We start from the raw sequence: 16,049 nt of genomic DNA on the forward strand, positions 1-16,049 counted from the left end.
TTAGGTTTAAAACCCAAGAGGGGATGCTAATTATATATTATTTACAGGGAAATTGAACCTCAACAGGTTTCTATTTGCATTTTTTGATCATTAACACAATGGTTCCCATGGACAGCGAAAGATGCCTAAACCAACAAACTGGATTGGACGTCTAACAATTGACATGAAAATACATGTTCGATTGAACGTCTATCATCGTCAATGGCACTGCAAGAGTTAAGATGCTGACTCAGTGGTGACTCCAAGTGAACACAAATGATAAAAGCAAGCTATTAGACGAAATAACTGAATTTGACTGAGAAAAAAAAAGATTAAATCATTATCCGGAATCCGAAATACACCATTTTCTTCAATGACCTCTCAGAACAGAGGTCTTGTTGTCTTCCATTAACCGAGCCCTGGCCAACATCCACTGAATATTAATGGAGCCCTCCCTGGATCATCAGCGACTGTGCATTTAATTCCCTGTCTGAATCTAGTAGGACGCCAGCTTTCGTGTGTCCATGTGAACATTGTGTCATCTCAGAGTTTATGATGTCTTCCACCTGAGAAGACATGATTCGCAAGTGGATTGTCTGACAGGTTAGAATTGAGTCGTGTTCTCGTGAAGCAGTCAGGCTGTCATGACACGGGGATGGAAAAAAAAAAAGCAAAAATATCTACCAAATAACACAGATAAATAAAAGCTCCGTTTTTTTAGCAGGACGTTGATAGCGAGTGGTTTGGCTACCGACCGCTGTTAAAAGACGAGGCGGCAGGCACTTTATCAACAGGCAAAGGCCGAGCCGAGGTTCCCACGAGAAAGAAGCTGACTCGCTCGATGCATGCTTTGTGAAAACAAAGTGATTGGTGTTCAAATTCCCATTCCCCCCAATGATGACAGTGCGTCAAGATGGACTACGTGTGCAATGTGCTAAGTCACCAGCAGAGCGGTGCGGATGGCGCACACATCAACCAACATCCCAGATAGTCCGCAAACGGCTCACCGGGAGCTTCTTACGTCTGTCCGTGTCTGTCTTCTTACCTTCACAAGACAGCGGCGCATTTCCCAAGATGACGTCGCTCGCATCCCTCTAGCATCCTCGTCTTTTTTCCAACTAGGCCATTTCTCGCCGCCTGGACGGGAATATTTCTCACGAGACTCCTCACAGACATCCACACGTCAGTACACCTTCCCGGGTTCCGTCCAGCGTCGCCGCCGCCCCCCCCCCAAAAAAGCACAGCAGCCCCTTATTTCCCCTCCTCCGCCTCCTACCATTCCCACGACAACAGGCTGATAGCACTTTTTCGAAGCCTAAAATGCAGATGAGATGGGGGGCGTCCTGGTGGGGAAAAAAAAAAAAAAACACAACAAATCGACGCGCAACGCAATAGCGTCAAAATGCGCGCTGGTTGCAGTCAACGAGGATTTCTGAGTGTCCTTTCGCCTCCGATCATCTCATCATCCAGAATATCTGCTCCGACAGGACCCCTCCAAAAAAAAAATGTAAAAAAAAAAAGAAAAAGAAGAAAAAACTCACATCAGCCTGGCTTCATATGCGAAACAGACACTCCACAGAAAAGCTCCAAGCTCCCTTTTTTTTGACGTGCTTGTGTGGGGGCTCTCTCTCCCCCCTCGCCCTCCCTCTTCCTCCCCTTCACCCCCTCTTTCTTTGTCGGTGTCCCTTGCCACCGGATTGTCCAAAATACTGGATGACTGTGACAACACGGAGGATGGTGTCGGCTTTATTGGTGGCGTTTATGCATAGAGAAGGATGCGCTGCTTGGATGCTGCGGTGAATAGCCTCTCATCTCAGTTCATCTCTCCCTCTCCACCCCCCCCTCTCCCTCTCTCTCTCCCTCTCTCTCTCTCTTTCTCTCTCACTCACTCACCCACTGCTTCAATATTTCAACCTCGTTGTCATGACGAGGGGTCCGACGCAGAACTCGGTGACACTACGCCTACGTCATCATATGGAAAACCAAAGTCATCATCCTGAGCTATTTGGGGGGGTGCCGACATGGTGGGTGGTTATGATGGTTTTAGGGACAAAAGTCTGAATTAAATTGGGGAAGATTGTTTTAGTCAGACCAACTGATTTTTTACACTTTGTCTTCGCTCCATGAGAAGAACGAATTGAGCGAGAGTAAGAGTGGGGGGCGTTACCTCCAGATACGATGAGCTCAATACGTCCATACATTAATTATCCATCTGTGATTGGCTGGCAAACACGCCGACGGGTTGATGACCGTCACAAAAACCTGGCTGACACACGGGAAGGAGAGCCAAAAAAGACACAGCAGGTAAAAGTCATACAATCTCACGGACAGGTCACACACAAAAAACACACTCAACCAAGCAAAACATGACAATTTAAGCAAAAAACACTGGTTTTCGCATGAATGATTACTTGACTGCAGTATGCAACTTAAAATTTACCACTGTCAGATTGGCCTTCAATGTTTCTTTTCTGTTTAGTTTTCCTCAATCCAGATATTTTTTTTGTCATCCCTGTTAAAAACATGAGTCACCTAACATTGCATAGCCTCGTCTTGTTAACACAGTTTTGCTACTCTTTCTCTTCCACCAATCAAACAATGTCATTCTTACATGTATACTTATAGTTACACATGACAACAGACACTCCAATCATGTAAAATATTCCCAGAAGACTTTAAGCCATCAACAGACTGCCTCAAAATTGCTACAATATTCCGTTGGTAATTGCCTGGTGTCCCAGAAGTGGAAATGCAACTTGAACAATTTCAAAACAGACCACTGGGCTGTCTAAGATTTATAAATCTGCAGGATAGATGTTATGAGAGATAGATGTGGTAACCATGGGCACAAGGCTCTTGTGACAAGATCCTTGGGTACCCGTTACCCAACACAACGCAGAAGACGAAATGCAGTAAACGCATGTTATGAGCAGCCCAGAAATGAGTTTCAATCAGACATGAACAGCATTTAGAGGACGAGGACGCTGCTGTGAACCGAAGAGGAAAATGTATGCAACATGGCTGCACACAAGAGATTTGAGACGAGCCTTAAGATTCAGTTTTAGAGATGCACTCGTGAGGCCATGATGCACTTCCTCCACCAGGATGAAAGGAAACAGCTCACTCTGCTGCATGTGATTGCTACTACATCATTGGGCAATCAAGCACCAATTGAGCAAAGCTTATTTCTAAACTACAATGATTTTTTTAATACTTGGTATTGCATAGATGTATAAACATGTGGTTCTCAAAATCTTTAACATCCCAATCCATTTGAAGTGGGAGGGTCCCAGATAATAAGAATGATTATAGACATATGCAGTATGAATCAATGGTCGTCTAACACTGTTAATGGCAGATTATGAGTAAACAAAAAAATGCAAAGATATTCTGTATTATTATGAAAAGTAGTGCAAAATTAAATCCACCCTGTGACCGCAAATATTTGGTCACCTGTGGTAGTGCAGCAAGAAATGAATAAATACAACTCTGGCAATCAAATATTGTATTTCAGTCTATGATGGGCATATGGAGGAAAAAAAATAAAGAATAATTAAATGTTTTTGGTATGATTTTCTTCTGATTGAATGAATACAAAACTTTTAAAGTGTAACTGGAAATCATTTTATCTCTTTCTATCTAGGCTATACTTGAGGAGCGGAGAAATGTTGCATTTGAGTTCTGGCCGTTGCAAACTACAGATATCCGCAAGCTTTTATGGGTCGATCAAGTAAATGAACTGATTTGCAACTGTCTGCAAGAGTGAGAGTTAAATAAATTAGAGGCACTGCGGCAGAGACATTTTCAGAAAAGCCTTTCACAGAAGATGGCTCAAGTCATTGAGAAATGATCTCCCGAGCCCAAAATCAGGGGACATTTCACATTATCGGGAGTAAAAGTTGCATCCGTGCTAATGCTCATTAGTCTCATCAACTTCCCAAGTTGAAATTAATTTGATGTCAATAGAAGTGAAGGAGTAAAGTGAGGAAATTAAACAAAACATGTTTCAAAATAGATATACTTATACTCACACTACTTAAATAATTTGGCAGTTTTAAACATTCTCCATCTGAATTCCAATTGAAGAGGTTTTCTTAACTATTTGGCCCCTTTAGTTCACATTGTGTGTTACAGCTATGCGAAAGCATCACACTTGCTTTTGTTGTGTATTAATATTAAATCTCAACATTATAATAACAATAAATGTCAACAAAGTATTACAAATCAGTTTTTGTTAAATACATAAGTGAAGTAGCAAATGTTGGTACAACCATTTTCCAATCAGCAAAGTTGGCAAAAGTACTTGATTTAAAGTTGAGTTCAAATAATGAAATCAAATCATTATGGCTTAATTTCCCAAAAATAAAACTAGCCTCTGCCAAATGGACACATTTTCATATTAGCAGCTAAGGTTAAACTTATTAACCCCTTCAACGACGGTCAAACACAAACACTATTTGCTCAGTTTACTTCATTTGTGTAATATTTTTTGCAAGTGACATTCAATAGTTGCATGTCACCATATCACCCATTTCCAGGCACTTCCTGCATGTACCGAGCTTGAACCTCATTTCCCCATGTGGGGAACACTTTGCTCTTTTTGTGTATTTGACTGGGTCAGGATTTTGATTGAGCCAAACCATAAAAGGTCATCAATTGCAATCTTCAAGAGATGATCGAGCAAGGTCACAAGAGGCCTGACCGCAGATAGAAATAAGAGCGGAATGAGGATTTGTTCCCTACATTCAACATCCACTTAATCTCTCCCTCTCATTTTCCCATTCTATCTTTCACACTCGACCCCCCCCCAACACTTAACAGCCTCACTACCCATAGCTATGTGTTTAATAGGATGAGGAAAATCATGTTAAAGGCTTTAAAACCTCTGCAGTGAAACGGTGTAGATCTGCCAAGCTCCGTCTCTGGCGTTCAGCTTCTCATTCTTTCCGTGTGCTAAAACGCTCTGGCTTTTGGGAGTCACTCGGCGCCGGAACGCACGCCGTTCACACCCACCAGCTCCAACTCATTAATGGAGGAAAAAGAAAACACGCTGGAGAATGTCAGCATGAGGATGTGTCAGGAAATTTCCTCAATTGATGGACTGGCCGTGCCAAATGGGGGGGGAAAGGGGTTGCTAGGCAGGGAAGCTCAGATGCGAGAGAGTTGCACTAAATTGGAAATTGAACGGCGGAATTTTCAGTAGGCGGACAAGGAGGCCGATTTTGGAATTAAAATGTGGAACGCAGATAACTGAAAGTGCAGTTGTGTCCCACTTTCTTGACTGTAACTAAGTTGCCCAAAGCCTTTTTCATTAGCTGTAATATAGTGGATTGGATCAAATATGGATAGGGGAAACACACAAAAACCAGAGAGAGACTGAAAATACTCATGTACTCTATCGAAAACGGTCCTATTTGTAACATATTGAATAAAAGTTAGGTTCTTTACAAAGTTACGTGAGCTATCGTTTTCCTTTGTTTGAGAGTTTTCCATATTTTCTTTCAACTGAAAAAATTAAGAGCATTTTTAGCTTCAGATATGACTATAAAATTGTTTATAGAATAGAGTTTGATCTGTTAGTCTGATCGACAGAAAGAAAACCACCAATTGTCTTTTTCTGCTTTCAAAAAAATTAGCTGAAGAAAAAAATGGAGAAAAAAGACTTGAACAATTCTGGATGATGCAAATGTAACATAAGGTTTGACAAGATACAGTTGTTAATCTAATATATGATTTGTTTAAGATGGGGCCAAAGGGCAGCCGCAGTTTATTTATGACTACTACTACCATCTTCTCTTCATGATGCCTTTTGACAAGCCAGAAAACCAAATGTCCTTGTTGTGGTCTTTTCAAGGATGCTGCAGATTGTTTTGACAGTTTTTACACTCTTTACACTGCAGATGGCGCTTGCTGACTGCCTTCAATTCCTCCACGGAATTTTTTGTAATCCTGTCCTGGTTCTGCTGTGAATGGGAGATAGTCACGGTGTGCTGGGAAGACTATCAGGTAGGTGAGGGAAACCAGGAGAGAAGAGGAAGATGAGAGGATACATGCAGCCCTTCTTGCCAAATACGCCACTCTAGTCGGGTGGAAAGATAGTGAAGAGGGAGGACGTATAGGTGCAGGATTGGGTTTGTGTGCCTATTCTTACGGATATAGTAGTACGGTAGCAAGTAGGGCTGGGCGATCAGCCCTAAAAATAACCCAGCCAGTCCTCCCAGTTTAAATGAGTTGGATAACTATCAGTGTCAGTGGCAGGCAGTGAGTTAAATACAATGAAAAAAAATCCTAATAATCCTATCCATCTTATTGGGGGCCATAAGCAGAGAATTTTTGTTTTGTTCATTTTAGGTTTTAAAAAATATTTTATACATTTATAATTGTACTTATTTCTACAAATATTTACACATAAATATGCCGCACATGGAGATTACCTAGGGCACACACAAAAATGTGATTTTTCTTTTTTAAAATATTTACCAAAAAATAGTTACTTCCCCTATAAAGAGTTGAAACAATGTTGGACACAAGTAATGTAAATAACGTGATGTTAGTCCCTAAATACAAAGTAGCAACTTCACATATTCTATTCTCATGGAATAATCTATTGAACAATTGCTAGAGTTCCTTGAAATAAATATTCCTAACGTCGATTTACTGCGGGCAACAACTTTCATTCCAAATAACTTTTCAACCTGGATACATTCTCCTATCATTTCCCCCTTGAGTGGCCATCTCTGTCTTTTTTTTCCGCCTCATCCTTCCTCTTATCACCCACTGAAACCCCCCTCTCTCCCCATCCTTTGTTCTGGGAGTCGCAGGTGAAATTAGAGGGTATAATTTCCTCCAATCAGCAGAATGTGGTTGATAGCACCCAACCCCCTTAGCCCTTTCCCACCCCACGGCCCAGTCCACACACACCCCCCGCGCACTCACACAAATCTCCTCCCATGTCCGGGGGGCAGAGAAAACTCAGCAGTCTCGGTGAGAAAAATCCCATCCCTCCCTTGGTTCTGCCTTCCACATGAGGTCACTTTCATCTTCGCAACTTTGGGTCGACAGAATTGGGGGGGGAAAGGGAGCGCTAATGAGGGCAAAAATGGTAGTGGAGTGTCATTTGGGGTGAAGCTACTTCAGGGGAAGCTGAATGCAAAGATGGAAGGTGAAGGATGGAAAGGATGAAGTCAAGTCGTCACGGTCAAAGCTATTGTGCACAAATACTACATCGAGTCACACGCATGAACGCATCACACGCTTAACCAATCGGCTGTGAATAAGAAGATTATGCTACTGAGTTTCCTGGAATATTCTCTGCTATATTCCCTCAACCCCACCGCTTACAAACACACACACCAACACACACACAGATGCCAAATGCTGCTCTCTGGTCTCGGGAGTTTGCACCTTGAACACTGAGGGGCTTGCATGGTCCGATCCTCCACGGTTACATAAGCTCAGCACCATCATCTCCCCCCTAAAAGCTGGCATCACTACACACATTCCCGCTACCAAACACACACTTATCCCATTCACAACAATAGACATCAAATCCATTTTAACTGGGGCGGCCGGCATTGATGGATGACGTTTCAGCGTTATTGACGAGGACGAGAAGCCCAATCCAAATGGATTGGGATTCCGGCGGCAATCGAACAGACCATTATTTGATGCAGTCCGTTAAAAGTCGTTAGTTCCCCTCATTCAATCTAAATAGATTGGGCATTTATCACCGTCATGGGTGGCTGATTAGTCGTGTGCGGTCGATTGGTCGCCCGTCTTTTGGTCGCCGTCTTTTGGTCGCCGGTCTTTTGGTCGCCCCGACCACGACAACGGGCGACCAAAAGACCGGCGACCAAAAGACAGGCGACAAAACAAGGTAAAAAAACACAGTCTACGCATCAATAAAAGCCAACAATGGCCATGAGCAGTTTCACAGAGCTGACGTGTGAGTGTAGAAGAGTTTGTATGTACATGCGTTGTCCCTTTAAGAAGCTACGTCAGTCAGGGTCTTGACAAGTTCTCCAACAAAAAACAATAAAAGTCCGGGAAATTTGGAGCTTTTCTTTAGCCTAATAATTACTAGGGCATTAAGTATGACAAAATAGTAATTCGCAGTTTGTATTTAGGCAATTTGAGCAACGATTTCAATGGTAATTATCAATAACATTCCGGGCGACCAAAAGACGAGCAACCAAAAGATCGGCGACCAAAAGACCGGCGACCAATCGACGGTGTACCCTGATTAGTTTGTTCATAAAGTTGATGTTGATGTTGTTAATGTTTACTTTCACAGCAGTTGTCCAGTTGTTTTACTCCGAATAAGGGGAGAAATCAATACAGTCGTCCATAACATAATTTTAAAAAATGCTTACTTTTAAAGAAAATCTGGATCATCTATCTCAGTGAATGGCAACCAAAGAGTTAACTGTACTAAAATTTCAAGTCACTTCTGTGATCAAAGATTTCTACAATCATTCTATGTTCCATCTGCACCTATTTTCAACAGCCACCAAAGGAAAAAAAACAAGCTGTATATCCCGTAACCCTATTGTTCTCGTAATCATCAATACATTAGTATATTCACTAAGATAAAGGACATGACATTCTGCATGATATTGTGTTTTTCTCAGGGTGCTCTTGACTTTTTTAAACAGCTCTGCGTGAGCTTTTATGGCAGTGCTTGCCATGAAATCCATGTCTTTCAGGTTTTACGACTTATCGTCGCGGTGGATTAACATATGTGTACGTGAGTGTGAGCAGTAATTATCTTCCTCCATAAACCCCACATGCGCATTATGTTGAATCCGCAACCACGCTAAAGTTATTCTCTCCCATTAGAGTATGCTGTTGGTACAAAACAATTGTGTGTATGGTGAACACAATTTTGGGAGCAATGATTGTTTTCATCTTATGCAAACAGTGTTTTATTTTCCTCACTATAGGAGGGAACAATTATGTCTGTCGACAGAGACAAGCAGTGTATTTGCATTTTTTTTTCTTCGATGATAATGCCAGAGAACGTATAATAGTTTGTCACTCTTCGAATGAATATTGTCGCATTTCCCAGCTTTCCATGCGTTCCTCTGGGTTCAATATTACTTTTTAATTATAAAAAAAGAAGGTGCATACAGTAGCTTTAAAAGCTGGGTCTAGTTTTATGAGAAATCTAGTTTTCTCTGACAAGTTTTTTTTGTTTCAGATTGGAAACGACCTCTTGGATGCAATATAATTGGCCGCGGTTCAGAAGCTTTGAAGTCAAATTGCTTCGGTGAAGAAGACTATTGTAAACTGGATTAGGAGTCAAGGGGGTAATAACTAATCATGCATATTCTCTGTCATCTTTTACTCGTCTTTTCTTGCTCAGCTCGGAAAGAGTGCAAAATGTCTTGCTTTTTCACCCTGGCCCTTTAATTACGTCCTAATTATCTGTGTATTGCATCCAGGTGAGTGTTTGTGCTGCCATAACATCACAAATGCAGCAAACAGCTTAGGACGTCTTCATTTTTAAACCCAAGAGGTTAGCGTGGCTAATTCTTCTACTTATTTTCTGTCTGCCATTGGACATCAGGGAGGAGTTTAAAATGAAGAAAAATCTTTGGCATAAATGACAAAGCGTGTAGTTTGCAAGTGCTTCGCAGAAACGGTAGAAGGCCAGTGATGAATGGAAAGACAGGACGAGAACGACAGTGCACTTAATAGAGAAGAAATGGACTTTTAGTAGGGCGTGAAAAATGATCCGTTAAGCCATGGGGCACGAGATGGGGTGCTGGAGTCTGGAAACAAGGGCAGTAATTAGGTAAGTCTTCTCAAACTACAGCCAGACAAAGTTAGAAAAGTATTTTGTAGTCACTTCAAATGTGTTTGGGTTATATCTTGATTGGTCAAATGTCTTAGGTTATGAAAAAAATGTACATTTTAGTATTATTAATGCATCATTCATGCCTTTTAGGAAGTGTGGGAATGATTTCTTAATTTTCTAGATCATGTCCTGTTGATTTTGGGATGTATACAGGTCAATTTTCCTCAAAGTTGGGTCGGTCACTGTATTGATTTTGGGGCATTTCCAAGTTACACTGTGTTGGGAGTCACTTCCTGCTGACTTTGGGTCACTTCCTGCTGATTAAGGCCATTTCCAAATGAAGTCTTCCTGATTTGTTAAATTTAAAATGAATGATAACATAAATGCACTCTGGTTATGGCCCACAATAACAGTAAAGCTGATGTATTTCGATGAGTGCCATATAAAGGGTTAAGAGTCATCCATCAATTTTTATAGCGACTCTCCTCATTATGGTCAAAGGCGAGTGGGATCACATAGCAGCTGACATTGTGACCATGACTGATCATTTAACCCTTCATACGACGAGTGACTATTTTTGCTCGTTTAAAAATCTGCTTGTAAATTGCCATCTCTCAATGCTGTGCCATTGGCTGTGCTAGACGTCCAATCGAATTTAACTGGTTCATTTGCCCTTCACAATCTAAATAGATTGCAAGTCTAGTGCTGTCAATGGCAGTCAATTTGCAGTTTATTCATTATTATTCATTATAATAAGCGCAAAATAATGAAGAAAGGGCCCAACTGTGCTATGGCATGTTATTTATGTAAAGATTAGCTGTATTGTAAAAACAGAAGCTCAGCTCTGCGTGCGTGGATGAAACACATCTGTGCGATCTGACACTGTCGGACCAACAGAGCGGCATCTGTTCAGGCTTTTTTTTGCACGGTGAGAGCAAAAGGTATCATATTAATTTAATTGCAGACAGAGTAAGGGCGCTGGTTGAGAGACAGGCTTAATGTGGCGACAGATGAGGGTTTGGGGTAAACAAGGATTTGGCTGTCCTCCAAGGGAATTGCGAGGACAGAGTTGGTGGATTAAAGCAAGCAGTTTTGGCTAGAAAATCAGCCAGCCTGCCGCTGTAATGGCCCCATATGCAAGGACGACCTACCGTGCAGGCGGGCGTTGGGCAAAACTTAACGGTTGACATTTTAGGCATGGTGTGTGATTAGTAATGCAGTAGTCTCAAATAATGTAAACACCTAAAACCATCCAGTGTACAGCAACACAGCGCCATGCATATTTTTGCTCAAAAGAAAAATATATTGTCTTGATACCTAATTAAGTGTCATTTTCCACTGCCATTCAATCCCCTTTATAAAAGCAAAGTGCCCCTTTGCCTTCCCGTCCTTCGATAATATCTCAGGTCTGGATGTTCTTCCCACAATAGTACAAACAAGCCCAAAGAGACCTCACTGCAATATCCATTACGGTAATCCATTGCAGCTTCCCTGTGGTTCAAAGGCTGGCTGTCCTGCAGCAGAGCTCGCGACATCAAATAGAACTCAATTGAAGCGGACAGTGGAATGTAGAAGCTTCAGCTCAGCAATGCATACGGAAATAGTCGCTCCAATTTTCAAAACACCTTCGCTCCAATGGTTTGTACGCACAGTAGATTTGCAAGCATGCAAACCATGTATAATAAATGTTATTGATTACCTCACATTATTAAATTAGCATTGTCAGTTTAAAAAAAAAATAGCAAACTATAACACATTGTCTGTCTTTGACAACAACAGACATCGAATTCATTTAAACTCAAAGAAATGGCTGCTCATCTTTCTGGGCCATTGACTGGCGTCCAAATAATTTGGACTGGGAGGAGCGAATGATCTTATTCTATGCCCCCCCGCCCACAAATTTTTGTTATTAATGGGGATTGGCAATTTTTGGGCGTACTAAACCCATGCTATGATAGACTCTATCATATTGTAGTATGGTATTAGTATGTCAAAAAAATGACTGATTCCCATAAAAAAAAACATTTTATGGGAATCAGTCACCCCGCAACATTTTTTTAATGGAGATAGGTCAATTATTTGGACACTAAAATCATTCTACAATATGAAAGAGGACATCAACTATCATTCATAGTTTAAAAATGTTGAACTCATTCTATGCCAAAAAGTCTACATATGATTTTCCACTGCCATTCAATCCCCTTTATAATGTTCATGCTAGGCAATGAATTAACATATAGGATGTATAACAAAATATAGCTATAAATAAATAAAAAAGCTGCTGAACACTGCTATTTTTATTCTTTAGCCATTGTATACGTACCTAGTTGGGATATACTCCAGCACCCCCGAGACGCTCAAGCGTTGCAGTCAGATAAATAGTAGCTATTGTAAAAAATCTGACAGAAAAATAAGACCAACTCAATATTATCTTTTTATCAAATTTTCAAATTACTTGACCTATCGTAAGAAATAAACCCCCCCCAAAATCCTTCATGAACGTGTTAGGGTGATAAGAGCACTTGGTAGGTCGCTTACACTGATTTCATCACCCCTTGCAGCCCGCTACATGTGCAAAGGTCATTTTCATGTCATTGAGGATATTGAGCTTTTTAATCTGTCCACGGCACTCGGCCGTCCCGTAATCCTGCGCGCGCCGTCTCGCTTGTAAACACTTTATGTCTGCAACTGTAATCTTACTCAAAAATGTCCACTGGCTTTAACCTCACTTCCACGCTTTCATGTAAAGCTCACAATGCATTTTGAGCGAATGGGCTAAAAAGCACGTAAACACATAAATCCCACCAATCTACTCACTTGCTACTGTCCAACATCTGCAGCTGGGAACGTGAGCAGCACATTTTGGCGGTGAGGGTGAGGTGGGGGGTGGGGGGATTCATCGCTCTCACCAAGCTCTAGTAGGACCACCTGGTATGTCTGACAGCTGGAAATGGATGATGCCTATAAACAAAAAAAAGCATACAGGCTCAAGCGATACTTACATTTTGTGCTCCTTGCAAGGAGATGAGCAATGACAAATCAACATTGTCAGGAGCAAAACAGACTGAAGCATGAAGTAGACCACATGCTAAGTTGCTCCATGTGCGAAGACCTTATTTACAACAATATCATAAATTTTTATAAGCAATGTCGTCTTAGGCAAGGATACTGTTTATATGCAGGTTAGAGCTAGAGTGAACTGTCATGTTATTGTCAGAGGGAATATAAAATTCACCTCTTGGTTTATAACTGACAATAAGTATCTTACGAGTGGCGTTGTCAAAAATATCGATACTTAGGTAATGTTATTTTTCATTACGACCAGAAATTTGTTGTCAAGGTGTAAACTTGATTTTGCGTTACTCTTGACGTCTACCGACTTTCAATCTGTTTTAGTCCAAAGGGCTCGACGTCTACTTAAACTCTTTTTAAATATAGATATATATATTTTTGGGGGGGGAGGTACATGATTGGTGGAGTATAGAAGGAAAGAATGAAGTAGAGATAAAAATGTTTTTCTAATCTCATATGTATAACACCAGATGGAACTTGTGTTTGTTATTTATCCAAGTCACTGGGCCACATAATTGTGGAGGAATTTCATGTAAAGCAACTATGAGCATTATACCATTGTGCTACTTTTTGTACTGTAGCAGGCATGCACTTGCACTCAAATATTAATCAGTTTGTAGAAATAAATCAATAAGTAATTCAGTTAATCAACATTATTTCTATCTAGCCAACAAAACTACACGTGACATTTTTCTAGAACGTCTGTACCGCATTTGTATATTTGTTGGACATGAAGTCCATCTTTTATCCAAACTACGTTGATGATGTTGAAGCATAAGATTTTATATATAGGAAGCCTTGGTGTTATTTATCAATGATGACCATTGATTGGGTTGTAGAATGTGAGAAGTTAGTGTCAAACAGGAAAACAAACACTAGTGAAACGCGCCAAAGATTTTTTTTTAGCTTTGCACCTTCCAAAGATATTCTGATGCTAAATCAGCAGAACATCTGTGATGGGAGGTGCTCCTCAGATCTCACAAAGGACTCCTCAGCTTGCTTTCCGTCACATCGACCTCATGATTTTGCAATTTCACTCGCTCTTCTTTCTTAAAGATTATTACATTTGAGTGGTGGGGCTTATTATAAGGTGCCCTTTCAAGTGCACAATTTACACTATTGAATCATAAAATACAGATTTGAGTATCATTACCTATAAATGCATTTGTTGCATTCATAAATACGTATAGATATGTAGACTTAAAATTAAACAAAACAAAAGGAGCAACCTAAGAGAGCAGATTAATTAAAAAAAAAAAAAAAATCGAGCCCAAGATGTGCTCCTAATCAACCAAATTCAAAGCACCGTACCCTACCCTGCAAGTATGAGTTAAATTCAGTCACCTTTCACCTCTTACCCCATTACAAACATCCGACACGATACCCCTTAATTCGTTCTTGAGTTATTTTCAGGACATGCAGAGGTAAAATTGCGCTTTCAAAAAGACATTACTTGGTGGGTTATGATTACAATTATTTATTTTATGAGGTACTTTCCAGATCATTCTAAGATGAAGAAACATTTGGGTGCTCAAGTTTTGCTATACCTGTAAAGATGCAATTATCCTGTCTTCTGTCAGCCAGTTATTTGAGCGTTGGCGGAATCTGAGATGGCTTTTGAGAAGCCTGTTTTTGAATTTGTATGCACCGAGAAATCTTTGAATCTTGAAAGGAAAAATTAATCCTACAGATTTACCTGCTGAGACTTTAACCTGAGGCATAAGTGAAGATGGAGGGGGGAAAAAAAGGAAAATGTAAACTTCAAAAGAGACAGAGAGGGCAGAATTAATTCTTAGAAACCCTGACAACATCATTTGGAATTTTTTGGTACATAAACATATTGAAAAATAATCGATTATATCTGCCTACAGTGCACTTTTTTTATAAATATTTTGATGGTCAATAGAGAGTTGAAAATTGTAGTATTTTGCCAATTTTAGTATTTACGGACTCATTACTGATTGGAATGTTTTGGATTGGAACTTAAGTTAGGGAATGTGGCTGGAATCTAAAATAAGGATGAAAAGCATCCTAAATTCAGAGAAACTCATGTTTAACGCCTAATTGCCATAAAATGATTGAAATGGAGCGAACTAAAGAAGGAAATGGAGACTGATATGTACAGCACAGCTAATGAGCAAGCCATCCACGGGTCATGGACATTGAAAATGATCATTTCTGTATGCAAGAAGCAAGCTTCACATTCCACATGGATGCATAATGGCGGGGGATTAGTGAAGAATTCCGCCCGTCATCTGCGGACAGCATGATGAGCTGAGGGGGGGATTGAAGGAAAGAGAGAGAGAGAGAAAGAGAAAGAGAAAGAGAGAGAGAGAGAGAGAGAGCGATAACAGGAAGAGGGAGACAAAGACAGAACTAGGCCAATTGTTTTGATGCGCTTAACTCTTTCTGGCTTTGCGTGTGTGTTTGTGCATGCGTTTGTATTCTTATGTAAACATACTTAGACGTCACCGAGGCCATTGTATATCCTGGAACAAAAGCATCGGGATGCTGATTATCCGACTCCATGAGGTGGGGTTACAATTCGTTTAATCGCAAATGGAAATGAATGGGTGTGAATTGCCAATTATTTCAATTAATGTCATATCGCAATGTTGTTATTCTTATCAGACAAACATCCGATCTAGTCGGCTATTTAACACCCTTCTTTCAGTGAGCGATTTGGCCCAAAATAAAAGAAATCTTTGATTATTTTTCACTAGACACCTGTTTTACTAATTTTTCCCGTGAGTTTAAAAAAAAATGTTGGTAAACATAGTATAAATGTACAGCAATAAAGTGCACAACGTTATTCTGTCCCCCATTTGTGCTGTCAGCCCCTAAAAACAATTGCACATATATAATCTATCGATTAAGATGGATCAGAACTAGAATTTCTTTTTAACAAAGCAACAACAAACAAATTATCTATTTTTGCTCTATATTACGTTTTACTATTCGAAGGTGCAAAGGCATAGTTTACCAAAATTGAGCTCCAGGTGTGTGAGAAAGTTGAAAGGTAAAAATCACTGCTGCTATAAAATAACATAATTGGTCGCATTTATATTTGCCAAGAGACAGTGTTTATCCCTTAGACTCATTTATGAGTCTATCTGTGAGTACTTTTGCTTCGCCGAAAATGTGGTCCTTTGGTAATAAGAATTATTCTTCTTAGAATTAGCTTGGCTGTTCTAAAACA

The 16,049-nt window shown here is 40.3% G+C and overlaps 2 protein-coding genes across 3 annotated transcripts in view; one reads left to right on the forward strand and one right to left on the reverse strand.

Moving 5' to 3' along the window:
- The window catches only part of nlgn2b (neuroligin 2b), an 82,199-nt gene that overhangs the window by 39,475 nt on the left and 26,675 nt on the right, over positions 1-16,049 (reverse strand). The window contains exon 2 of one of the 2 annotated variants that reach the window (XM_077591661.1): positions 12,596-12,739. The gene's annotated coding sequence lies outside the window, so the exon portion shown is untranslated. Of the gene's footprint in view, positions 1-1,024; positions 1,803-12,595; positions 12,740-16,049 lie in introns of those variants that run through there. The other variant, XM_077591662.1, reaches the window with a different exon arrangement.
- Positions 9,487-16,049, forward strand: part of fgf11b (fibroblast growth factor 11b) — a 29,435-nt gene continuing 22,872 nt past the window's right edge. The window contains exon 1 of the mRNA XM_077591666.1: positions 9,487-9,775. The gene's annotated coding sequence lies outside the window, so the exon portion shown is untranslated. The remainder of the gene's footprint in view (positions 9,776-16,049) is intronic.

Source organism: Stigmatopora argus, chromosome 22 (assembly GCF_051989625.1).
Source record: "Stigmatopora argus isolate UIUO_Sarg chromosome 22, RoL_Sarg_1.0, whole genome shotgun sequence".
In the NCBI taxonomy this organism is placed as follows: Eukaryota; Metazoa; Chordata; class Actinopteri; order Syngnathiformes; family Syngnathidae; genus Stigmatopora; species Stigmatopora argus.